This window comes from Struthio camelus, chromosome 2, assembly GCF_040807025.1.
Source record: "Struthio camelus isolate bStrCam1 chromosome 2, bStrCam1.hap1, whole genome shotgun sequence".
Classification (NCBI taxonomy): domain Eukaryota; kingdom Metazoa; phylum Chordata; class Aves; order Struthioniformes; family Struthionidae; genus Struthio; species Struthio camelus.
This window is the reverse complement of record NC_090943.1, coordinates 21510163-21523361: the sequence shown is the minus strand read 5'-3', so window position 1 is coordinate 21523361 and position 13199 is coordinate 21510163. Positions and strand designations below refer to the sequence as shown.

The following is a 13199-nucleotide window of genomic DNA, read 5'->3' as shown; positions in this document are numbered from 1 at the left end:
TGTGTGTGATGGGACTGATCCTCTCTACAGTCAACAGGATGAAATCCTCTGGCATCCCTCATGAGACAGGATCAGGCTCACCATGTACTACACCTCTTTTAACTCATAACGGTGTTTTATTCTGGGCCGTTGTCCTACAATTTATGCAACCGTGACCAAAGTCCTTCCTGATATAATGCTGGTGATACAGCAAGATGTGATATGAAGCGGTGGAAAACCAAAGAAATCTCTATTTTGACAGAAATTTCTGTGACAAACTAATGGGGAGGGTTGTGGAGTAGGAAGGGATTCCCCTCAGATATCCTGGTTAAGAATGGCCATGAAATCTGTTTATAATCTGAATCTCTCTTGTAAAACCATTAATGGTGAAATCCTTCATACCACTACAATCAATCTCTCTGTAACTGTTTAATAGCTATACTGAGGCAAAGCAAATTGTTCTCATAATCAAGGATAAAATACAACACATTTTGCAATCTATCAAGTAGAAGACCACTTACGGGTACTATTAGTATCTAAAAATGAACTGCCATGCTTCAGTAATATTAATTTTACGATATAAAGTTTAAAGCAAATTAATTTAAAGTTACTGCTGAATTTCAAGGCTAGATGTGTATTCCTATGGAAAGATAATGCGGGAATGTAACTAATGACACTGCAACATGCAGGCTTAATAGGGTAAGTTTAAGTTACCATAACAGATGTTTTGATTTTAAGACTGCATTCCCTTACTCTGGCTAATGTTGTCACAATCTTCTGGTTGCCTAAATATGGATTATTGTTATCAGCCATATCCTATCATCCTTAGGCAACTTTCCCAAAAAGGCAAAGGGGAATTTTCTTTGAGTGACAGATGTAGAATAGTGACAGATGCAGAATCCACCATTATTTATCCTCTCTCTGCCATGTAAAGTACATTATAGAACAGCTATGCAACTTCTTTCTAAATAAGGACAAAAGCCTCTTCTCCAAAATACTACTTTTACCTAACTTTTTCATCTTCATAGAGCGGTATACACATTAACAATCAGCTGAAATCTAAGAATGAGTAAAGACTTTGTCTGAATTTATTTATGCCTTAAAATGTCTTACACTTTAATTGTGCACCTTTACTTTCTTTAAATTGTATGAACAGTTTATTTTCCAAGATGCCGACATGAGCTATAACATAGCTTTGTTAATTCAAATAGTCTATCTGTTAAATATGTAAAAAAAAAAAAAAAATTTAAGTTATCTGCTGGTATAATTGGCACAGTTACATAAATCCCAAGTGGCTTTACCAGCCTGAGCTACAAGATATTTTGGCCCATAATATTAGTCTTATACATTTTTCCCTAAATAACAGATTAGGCGAAGAAGTACACTGGTACGTGCTTACACTTTAAAACAAGTATTATCTACCTGATATGACAACTCTTGAAGTTAATCAGACTATTTTAAAACTGTACCAGATAACACTTTTGTACAAGATATTCTAAATTCTGCCCATTTTTTCCAAAGTACTGTAATGTAATGATAATATATACTGTAACAGCTATACAATTATATGAGGTTACTATCATAAAATGCAGGTTTGACTCCCTTTCCGTATGCAAAATCCTCATGACATTATTCCAGCAGCAAACGGCCCTGTGATTCTAATGATGTGACTGGATGGTGGGAAGCACAAAGAAGGACCCTACCTACCTCTGCGCCTGCCCAGCGCAGCCAGCACGACTATGCCAGCCTAAGGAGCTCGGTAACTTTGACGGCATGAGAGTTTATAACATTAGGAAGTTCCAACATTAGTAAAACCTACGGGTTACTCAGCCCCAGCGTTGTTCCTTTCTCCTCCTTCTTTACAGCTACGTTCAAGAAATCCTGGACGTTCTGCCAAACGATGGGCTCCAGTTGCACTCTGTCCCAAGAGATGGAGGGGAAACCAGACCAAGCCCGCTGTTAACAGCTTCTTTGCACTTAGGATCAAGCCAGGGGCTGGGAAATGAAGGCCACTGTGAAATAGGGCAGAGGAAAAAGGTTTCTGCCAGTTTTCCCTGACACTAGCAGAACTCCACAGATGAATGCACTCCTTTTAGCATACAGCATGAGAAACAAAATCCTACCACAGAACCTCCCAGAGTTTCCAGGCTCTCAAATTGGCTTTGCCTCAGAGAGGATGCCTTGACAGGAACAGATGTGACAACAAATGACCTTTACAATGGTACCTTGAAAGCTGTTGACTATTTCCTGAAAGCTGTTCATCCTTCTAGCTCCTGACTTCAGTTTGGAAACCTTGAGACCCTGGCATACAACTAAAATGGATGAAAACCAAGAAAAGCAGTAGAACATAAAATTTAGCACCAAAAAAAGAGGGATATATAAAGAATACAAACATGTCTTAAGAGTCTTTCTTCGCATTTAACGATAAAAATCATAAATCTAAACGCAATGCCAAAAGTCAGTATTACACTATCTTCATCCAAACTTCGGAAAAAAATTCCGAGATAAACAAAAGTCTATCAAATGATAACACAATAAAAATTAGGTTCAAAGCCAATTATTCTTTATTCCAATCCAAATTAAATCAAATATATAATTTTAGATAATGTAATACTAGCACATTCCTATCAGTGTGCTCAGATTTGTTGTGCAACATGTGAAAATAAAGAGAGTCCTTCCAAATTACAGCCTACAGGGTAATTGGGGCACGCACGAAGCAGTGCACCTAGGGGAAATGTGGGACAGAGGTTGTGGGTGCACACGTGAGGCTGTGAGCGTGAGAGAGGAAGATAAGAGATTGTTTATTTTTCGCTCTTGGACTTCATCAACTACGGTGAAAACTTTCTCAGTGCTGACTTCTTGTAAAGCTCCTTGAAATCAAGACTATGACCATATCCCATGACTAGCATGGAGCGAAAGTCACATTTCCCCCATATGCTCACTTACGTGATGTTGATGACTTCAGGCTGTCTCAACTAAGTCTTCTCAGGAAAAAAGGCTGAAAGAATAACAACAAACTCACTGGCATTCCATTTTTAGGGCAAGGTTGGAAAAAACCCTGGCCCTGTTAATACAGTGATATGCTACATCTCATTCATTGCCTGTGAGAGACAGAGAAGAGAAAAAGGGGAGGGGGAAGCAGGAGACAGAATGAGACAGAAAGCAGAAGCCGAAACAAAGATGCAGTATCTGGAGACAGAAAATGAAAGAGGGATGACATCGGGGAATGTGCAAAACATGCCTCTTCCTACATTTGTTAAAACTAAACACATAAACTATCTCAAAAGCTGAAATAAGAAGCACAGACAGGCGCGTTTGATTTTTTCCTTTCTAGCAATGAGATGATTCGCTCTATGATTTTTTCCCTGTCAATTCCTATACTTTCCCTCCATGCCTTCTCTTCTACCATTTTTTCTCTATGTCTCCTTCCATCCTCTTTTGTTCCTTTTTCTTTGTTTCTCTGTCTGCTTCTTTCTTCCTCTTCCTTTCTTCTCTTGCTCTCCCTTGTCTTTTTTTTTCCTGTTCTTGCTCTCCCATGTGTTCCCCGAACACATGAAGAACATGAGCACAAATAGTGAAAAAGCATTTTTTCTCTGATGCTCCTTTTCAACCCCCATGTGTTTTTGACTGCTGTAGCTCTGTTAGGTTTAAAATACACATGGGGAAGCCACTTGTACTCCCATGTGTTTTAGAACTATCTACAGTAGCACACTGCAGGAAAAACATGTGGGAAGGGAATGTGTCGGAAAAGTTGCTTGTACTCCCTCCAACACGTGGGCCACATTTAACAAGGTCAAGGGACAAGTGTGGCTCACAGGCATTAGTTTGACCGGTACTATAAAAAGGATCACGCATTCTTCTTTCTTTTACCTGCGTACACTTTGCAGTTAAACACTCACCAAAATACAGCTTGTGGAGTTTCAAGTGAGCTGCTCTTATATTTAGGCTAGATGACTGGCATATCATATTTTAGGAACAGCTTATCAGATTTTTTCCTCTGATTTGAAAATTTCAAGATAATGAAGGATATAAACGTAACAGGAGGAAATCCTTATTTTTTTCCTCTGCCTTTCATCCTGTGTGAGGGCATCACACACGCTGTTGTTGACCAGCCAAGGGGATGCCCATTAAACTGGTTGTGTTTTTAAGGCAGATTCTTTCAGTGGAGTGTCCGTTCCGAATTCTTCTGCTGCGACACGCAATTCACACAAAATGACCGTGAACTGTTGGTTCATGTTATACACATTTTGACATCGTTCAGCTGGCTTTCACAGATTTTCAAAGCACGTGTTCCAATACAACCTGTCTTTTGGGCAACAGCCAATATCAGCAAGGTCCTGGTCTTCTTTCTTCCTTCACTTAACTACTTGTAGCAACGTACATGTCAAAAATATAGTGAGGTGAAAGGAGACAAATGGCGCACAGTTCTCCCGGTTCTTCTGCAGAAGAAATTATATTCACATTGTTATGGAGGTCAACTAAACTGTTTTTGCCTGTCACTTATCTCTCAGGGGAAAGGTCCAGCTAACTTGCAAGTGGGCCATTTGCCATGTGAACAGATGGGTGTAGGGATCGACAGCCAAGAAATGATGGATCAAATTTTGAAATTTGTTGCTTACTCTTCACTCTAGTAGTCCCTAATTGGCCTCAGTGGAACTTTATCTCTGTAAAAATGGTATAATAGCAACAACACCTGACTGTACAAATATACATCACAGATAGGTGCTGCAAGCAGGACTCCTGCCTGATAGAGTCCGAATGACTTGTCAGTGAATATCTGTTACAAGCTTATGCAGCTCTCGGAGGTTAACATGCTGTTAGGGGAGGATACAGTGGAATTCAAGGGCTGTATCTGATATGTATTTTGAAACACGGTCTAAGATAAAGTATTTTGCCTAAAAAGATCCTTTTAATAAATAACATAACCATTTAAACAAAGAACGGATTCACTTATGCTTTATAATAAACATACAATAAGAGGAAGTAAGATATCTTTTCCATGATGTACTGTTTCTAATATATTGTTTAAAACTCTTATATCAGGTATATAACAAATATTACTTATGATTTAACACATGCACATTGGCAAATGTTAAATACTATTTAACTGGTTCTAGTAAAATAAGAAGAGAAACTTTTAGAAGAACATTGTTTCTCAGCTTTCTTAGTAGTACTGTGGCAGCACACATTCCTCTCAAATTCCTGTGAACTCATTGAAAACATAGAATGTGAAAACAATGTCGATTTGTCCTTGCATCTCATTGATGCACTCATTTAGTTCTGTTTTGGGATCCTCAGCGCTTTGAATTATTACTGAGGAAAAAGTGTTCACTTTAGCTCCAAAATTTAGGATCCTTTATAAATACGGGATAGCTTTGTAAATTTAACTGTGACTTTCTGTTAGCATTTCTACTATATCAACATTGTCTTATACTAAACAGTTCTAGCAGTTGCAAGCCAGGATCTCAATTTTTTTTTTTTTTAATACTGTAATGGGAATCTATTGCCTCGTGTCTCTTTGTAGTACACATTTTGATAGGTTACTGGCAAATTTGTAAAAAATATTTCAACAAGAGTTGAAGAGTTCTGTGAGTGTGTCAGTAACAAGTGGTGATGCTAATTAGTGTTAGAATGTTACCTCTGAAAATACATTGTACTTTTTATAAAAGGGTGCATACAATAAAAGTAGATAAAATACTTCTTAAAGTAGCTACATGACCACATTTCATTAATTATCTCAGGAAAAAAAGCAATTTCCCAGGGTCTCTTCCAATTTTTCTCCATCACCTCAGGCCCAATGCTATTTGGTACAGGCAGATTAGGGTAGCTGATGATTCCTATTGATTTAAATGTCGTGGTAGGAAGCCTAAATCCCCAAGAGCAATAGAATCTCCCCTATCACTATCCTACTGCTTATTGACCTAATTCACTAACCAACCATCATGGCTTTCTCTCACAACAAATAAATCTTGCATGAAACAGACAGTACATGGACACTTGTAGTTTTCAGTAATGTTACCAACATAATAAATTTAAGGTCACTAGAGCATTCCTCTTTGTTTTGCAATATTGACCATGTCATTTGCCATTAAAAAGCGGGCAAGAAATCACAACTGTATTTTTATATCAAAACTACTTGTACAATCTGGGATAAACTTGACGTTATATAAACAGTGCATACTACTCAGCATGCGTAAAATTCCATTTATTTCAGTGCTGTGATTTGCCTGTGAGTTACTGTTAGCGCTGTTGCCGGATTGCTCTATCGGTTGCCGCGTTAGACCCACTAGTTGAGATACTACATATACCAAATGTTTACTGCTCGCCATTCTAATAGGTAGTGACGTTCCTCTTTCATTACTTGAGGTAAACAAATAAAGAATGAAACAGGGTTTGCTTTGTTATTCTGTTCCTCGCAGGAAAATATTGAAAACTAAGACTTTTAACTTGGACAATTCGCATCTGAGCTTACCTCTGAGTGATTTGTTTGTAAAAGCCAGGCATTTAAACTTAGTGCCTCTGTAGAATGTGTTGGTCACTAGCTACGAAATATGTTCTAAAAGAGAACACAAAAAATATAACAGACATTTTAAATATAACTTCATACTGCTTTGATAGACAGAACTGTTTCAGAGAACAGGCCTAATTCGCCTCCCAGTAAAGTTAATTAGAGGAACAGAAAGGTCCTAAATTACTATTTCCTCATCAAGTTAAGCTTTTATCAATGTAATTATAAGCAGTTTTAAAAAGTGATAAATATTAATTTATAATTGTTGATATTATCAAACTAAAACAATTTGTAAGCATACATAAGCATGCCAGATTTTTATCATATTATAAAGGTTAACGTAAGTGTTGCAAGACACATCAATGAGCTACACAAACTACGTTTGCTTCTGGTTAGATAAGCATGCTTTGTAGTAGTTGATACTCCCTCTAGATAATGGATATGGGCCAGATTCTCTGCTGATACAAAGCAATATAAGAAACTTGAAGGGAGATATGCTGATTTATACGAGCTGCAAATCTAGCTCTAATACCTTTAGATGCAATAAACCATCTTATATAACTCTATTTCCCAAATATTAGTCAGCCATTCCTTACTATTGCCAAAAAGCAACTGTGATTGCCAAGGTGTGCAGGATTTTATTTATCAAAGTTCCTTTTAAGGCATCTATCATTCTGACATGCAAGCCCTGCTACTGTATCAGAATCAAACATCTTCATAAAACAGCAGGACTAATTCTGGGGAAAAAAACACTCAGTGCTCTCTCTTGCTGTAAGTTGTTACATCTTTTTTAGAAAGCTGTGCATTTTCTTATTAGATTTAAATACTTTTTCTGCCTGATACTGCTGAACCATACAAATAGAATTAAAAGTATTATACCATTCATCTCTTTAAATACTGGATTACTGATAATTCATTCTATTTATATTTTTGTATTTATCTATTTTGATAAGGAACTAACTAAATGCAGGGCTAAGAAAAGCACATTTCTGTTTCTTATATAAACACAACATTATTTTACCAGCTGGGTCCCATGCTAAACAACATTTTAGTGTCCTAACATTAAACATCTGGACACAAATAGTACCTAAAACATTCGGGCTAATTTTCCTTTGAGGTTTATCTATTTTTACTTACATTTGCTGGATGTCAGCTTACAATAATTACTCTTCTATACACATCTCCAGCACTAACGTGACAAACCGTGAATGCTTCTCGACAATAGAGCATAATATCCTCCATACAAGCTTCCGGTAGTGAGACTACAATCTTTGCACTAAGCATACAAACATGCAAAAAAGTCTTGCCTAAAACACTGTCAAGCTTCAAATGTGTTTGGCTTACGCTTTAAAAGCCCATAGAGATTAGACGTTTTGCAATAAATCTACAAAGTAAGGCTAAATGTAAAGGAACTTTGAGTACCGTGTGCAACGTTTGCATCTGAGTGCTGCCTGAATAGCATGAACTGTACGTACAACTTTGAAATATCCGTAAATTACATCAGCTGATCTGAAAGGTAGCATAAATATTAATCTAAAATCTACTGCAAATAAACGTTGCCTACAAGGAGAGAATACAAATGTAATCTCACGAAAAAAAGCATTTCCTAGCCTTGGTTTTGTGAGTATGACAAACTATATTCATCTGTGACGCAGGACTAGACACAGAAGTACCTGAGTAGTTCTGCTCAAGCAGCGGGAATCTTTTTGTATTTCGCCATTCACCATTCAAGGTGTGCATCTTTTATGTAGGCCTCATTTATAATTCTCCATAAATCTAGTCAAAGACACTAGAGCTTTATCTTAAGAAAGAGCAAATATATTATGAACTACATAGTTTTATTTCCCTAGCAGAGACCAAAATAAAATGATTGAAAATGTAGTAAATACAGCAGTTTCAGTTAATTTGTAGGATTTAAAATGTTTTAAAACTCACAGAAAGACAAAACTATCTGAGAGGATGTACTATGTAGCACATCGTAACAAAGCTTGCTTACATACCTATTTATTACTAATTTTTTTGCAACCATAGAGGTCTACAAATTCTAGGTAGGATTTTATTTGGCACATAAGATATAAATGCAAATACATTTTTAGACAGTTTTGGTTTTAAATGATCTGATTTTCTTTTTTATAAAATGAAGGAAAAATTGAACTTTTAAGGAATATAAGATTTTCTTGTATTGTTACAAGTCAGAGGAACTATAAGTTCTTCTCTGGTTACCTCTATTCCTAAAGCACTTAAATAAAGACTGAAACATTAATAGCTTATAAGTATGATTTAAATGTGAAAACTGTAAGCTTCTTTTAAAAGCTTTTCTTATAGCTAAGAATATATGCCTGTTTTTATGTATGAAGGGAAGACCGAACGATTTTAAGTTTTGACAAAGAGAAGATACAAACAAGTCAAAACGAAGCTAATCAAAATGTTAATAGATAAGACCTTCCAGCTGTTTTTTAAATTAATATAACTTAATTCCAAAAGTACTACCTAGCCAGCAAATATGTTTTCAGGTTAAACTTGGAATAAAAATGTTAAATCCCTGATCAAAAGTATATGCGGCTACCATAGTTTTTATGTTAATGAAATAAATCAACTGCTTTCTCATTTAATTAAAATGTTAATCTGCAGAACTGTTAACCAGTATTATTTGCGAGTAAAGGAAGTATGTTTATTGAAATAAAGCTTATCCAAAGCCAAACAATGTATTTATTGGAATTATACTTACAAAAAAAAATCTGGAAGTATGAATTTTCTTTTAACATGTGACAGGTACTGCACTTTCACCAGATACGAAGGGTGTCTACAAGATTCGTACCAAATTACTAACCCATGCATGGCTTGGTTCAAGGCAGTATTTTGTTTGCTATGTTTCATTTTTGTGCTAGAGATTAGAGAGAAATTTTCCTCGGCCTTTTGGGGTGCGTGTATTCCTTTTCTTTGATGTCAGTTACTGATGCATGAGTATCAAGGTTTTTCTTCAGATAGGAATCAAGAAATGAATTTTGTTGCAAATAATTTCTTACTCTTTACTATTCTTACCTATTTCAAATATTTTCTTCAGTAAAACACACTTTATAATACAGAAGGCTCACTATTTACTTAAAAGAAAGACTCCACGAGCATTCCACTAACCTGTGGATGAAACTCTTATTGAAGTCAATAATTATTTTGCATAAAATCAATGCTAGAAATCTTGTCTTAGGTTATTATCTGCTAACCTAGTGGACAGCAATACACAGAAGGCAAAATGCTATTCTGAGGCGTTTCAAAACAGTTATTTGAACTCTTAAATTTTATGAATTCGTGCTCCGCGCATGCTAAGTGATTCGTCCCTTCATTTTGAAATGTTGCATTATTTTGTTTTGACCAGCAAAGCATATGGTGTTAAAAAATACTAGTCTGAGTGGACTGCAGTAGTTAATTTCACTGATTAATTAATATTCAAATGTTAATGCATTTCTTTTGTACTTTCTTTCTTCAATATACAGTTTAGCTTCCTCTTAGAAATTATAATGAAAGGGGTATAAGTGCTATGCCCAAGCAGCAAAACAAAGCTAACACCAATTGGACAATTTGGGAACCAATCTCACCCCCTATTTGGGGAAAAAAAAGAGAGAGAAAAAAAAAAGAAAAGAAAAGCCAGGCTGATAGGCCCAGTGGGGGAACTGAATATATAAATGTTGTGATGAAAATTACCAAAGGACTTAAAAAAGCCATGTAACCTTGCAATGAATCTTCAGTAGTTGTTTTGCCTTTAAGGTAGATTTAAACTTACAGATTTCAAAATGCTATAAATGGGCAGGGAACGTTAAAGAATAAACTTCTGCAACATGTCATTATGCTGTATCTGTACATTTCTAACCTTCTTGAAATAACTAGTCTTTTCTGCAGCTGTGGTCTCTTTACATTTGTAATTCTCCAGCTCAGTTTTATCCTCTCCTCCATTTTATGTTTTTCTCCTCTTCCTCCATTTCATGCTGTCTGTTCTTATGCATAATGTCTATATTTTACAACTATATAAAATTTTTTTTTTGTTTTGTCTACCCACCTTTCTGTTGTAATACCCTTCTCATTTCTGGAAAATTAAAATTACTAGGAATTTGGTTGCCCATAGCGCTGAAGCTCAGAGTTCACCAATTCAGTGCTATTAATTTTTATGCCAAAGTATCAGACCAGGAGTATTACTTCAGAATATACAGAAAAAATCCAAGTGTTCTTTCTTCATCGTATCATGAGGCCTAATAGTGTACATATACAGTGTATCAGGAGTAAGGGCCTGATCCTGCAGTCAATGTAATTTTCTTTTTTACTTCAGTTGGCGTATGATTGAGACCTAAGCATACAAATTCCTGTTTTTACAACAGAGTAACCAGACAACCCAGAGCGCCAGGAAACTCCCAAGTCAGAATGACCTGATTACTCATGTACTGCGTCATGTACTTCAGTACTCATGCACTGAAGAATACTCATATAACTGCCATGTAGATAGTTTATCTTACCTGAAACAATTTTAATATCAGAAAAAGAGAAAAATAAAAAATGCAGCTATTGATAAAACCTGATCTTATCATTCCTACTGGGACAAAATTTTAACTAGCTTCAACAGCAGGACTGAGCTCTTAGATGACTGTTTATAATTAGTCAGAAGTATGAATATAAATACCAATGCAAAATTCCTAACAGTTTTTCAATTAAATCCGCTACCAGTCAATTACCTTGAATAGGTCAGATGAAATGAAAATTGTAAATTCAAAGCTCTTTTCTAGTAAGGAGTCCAGTCCTCTGATAGCAACTGTCATCAACCTACAAAGGGATTGCAGCATAGGTCAGGAGGTGGTCAAAGCAGGAGACTACAGTCACTATTTTTTAATTAAATGACTATGGACTATCTGACCTATTCTTATTACCTATACTATTTAAGACAAATAACATTAAAAATAAAGAGAGAAAATGCTCTTCTCTGTTTTTCTATTATTTTAAATATTTGGAAATACAATTCCAAAGTCAGTTGTTTTTTGTACTGTCTTGTGTTTTCTGAAATATATATTTAACTTTTTTCTGATACATATCTTTTTATAGAAAAAAGGGACATCTTTTTAACTATAATATATCACATATAAATGTGATATTAAAATTACAAAAACTGGCAGGGGCCTATAGCTTTTACTACTTTATAAGCTGAGCAGATTTCAATATTGAGTTGCCCTTTAAGAAGTGTTCTGCAGAAAAGTTTGTTCAGTGAAGAAGGCTAAATTACACATTAATGCCGTTGTTCATTCAGAATAGCAAGGCACAAAGGAAAGTATGATATCTGAAACATTTTGTACACTTCAAGTTGTTTTTATTCAAAGGTTTTACACATCACAGTTCACGTAGTATCATAAGGCCTTTACCTAAAGGTTATTAGATCAGTCACCGAATTTGATCCATAGTTGATCCACGTCATTTCATTCTTTACTTGTAAAATATTAAATTAAAAATGTTTGGGGGATTATGACAGTATTTAAATACATAAATAAATATTAACTGAATAATGCCTCACATCAGAAATCTGATAACTTAACACAGAGAAAATCTTCAGAAAATCTCTTATGTCTTTACTAAAACTTTAGTAAAGACTACATTATCTCTCAGTCCACACCAATATTTATATATGCCAGAATGTGCCATGCCTTTACCAAATGCTTTACCTTTACCAAAACGATACAGGAGTCTTAGTTAAAGAATTATCTTGATTCTATGCTCCCATGTCAGCTAGTCATAGCTACGGGAAAAAATTAAACAAAGTACCATTCGATACACATATCTAATGGTAGACATATCTAAAACAAAATAACTTACTGGGAAGCAGATGCAATTTTATTCATGGCTAAGTTGCTAAACTGTAGGTCTACTACTTCAGAAACTTAAAGCTTTATTTTGTAGACTCTTGCTTTAGTCAAAAAGCTTCACGTCTTGTGAACAAGAAACATAAGCACTGCTGAGATTTACTGAGAAATAAAGCAGTGATGTCTTAAAGGAATACGTTGTAATAAATCCTTCTCTTAACTTTATGAAGGATTTGGCCCTTATTGCAGTAAAGTCAGAAACAAGCATCGTCTCTGGCTTCGAAAAAAGAGGACCGATGGGAAAGGCTTCAGCAGCACAGGCACAGTTTGCTTTTGCACAGGCACGTGAAGGCTGCTCCACGACAAACCTCAACAAGCGCAGGGAAACCACGCACGGGCGCCGATGTGCGATCACCTGGAAGCAACGCTCCTCCAACCCCACGCAAACTCCCCCCGCCCGCGCGTGGTTCGCGGACGGGGAGAGGCGCCCGAGGCCAGGGCGGCGCGCGGCCGGCCGCGCCGCGCCGCGCAGCCCACGCCGCGAGTTTCCGCAGCGCCGCGGCACCTTCCGCGCCCTCGGCGGCCGAGCGGCACCGCCGCCCGCAGCCCCGCGCGTGGGGGGCGGGGGGCCGCGGGCGGCCGACACGACCCCCTCCCACTTCCCGGGGGGGGGGGGAAGCGGCACGATTTTGGCGTTATGCTCACGCGCAGGCCACAGCGGCGGCCACGCGCGCGCGGGAGCAGCGCTCCGCCGCCGCCGGGTCCGGCAGAGCCGCCGGGGCCGGGACCGGGGCCGGGACCCCGCGGGGGGGGGGGGGACGAGCGGGCGGGCAGCCAGGGCGCTGCCGGCTCCGGGGGCCTGGCCGCCCGCCTCGCCAGCG

At 37.4% G+C, this 13199-nt stretch overlaps 1 long non-coding RNA gene across 1 annotated transcript; it reads right to left on the bottom strand.

Annotated features, from left to right (window-relative positions):
- Positions 1-2624: 2624 nt before the first annotated feature.
- On the bottom strand, positions 2625-12778 carry LOC138066166 (uncharacterized). Its single transcript, XR_011139408.1, has 4 exons — positions 11884-12778; positions 11206-11293; positions 6452-6535; positions 2625-4418 (listed from the first exon to the last, which is right to left on the bottom strand). It is a non-coding gene; the product is annotated as an uncharacterized lncRNA (long non-coding RNA).
- Positions 12779-13199: the final 421 nt, after the last annotated feature.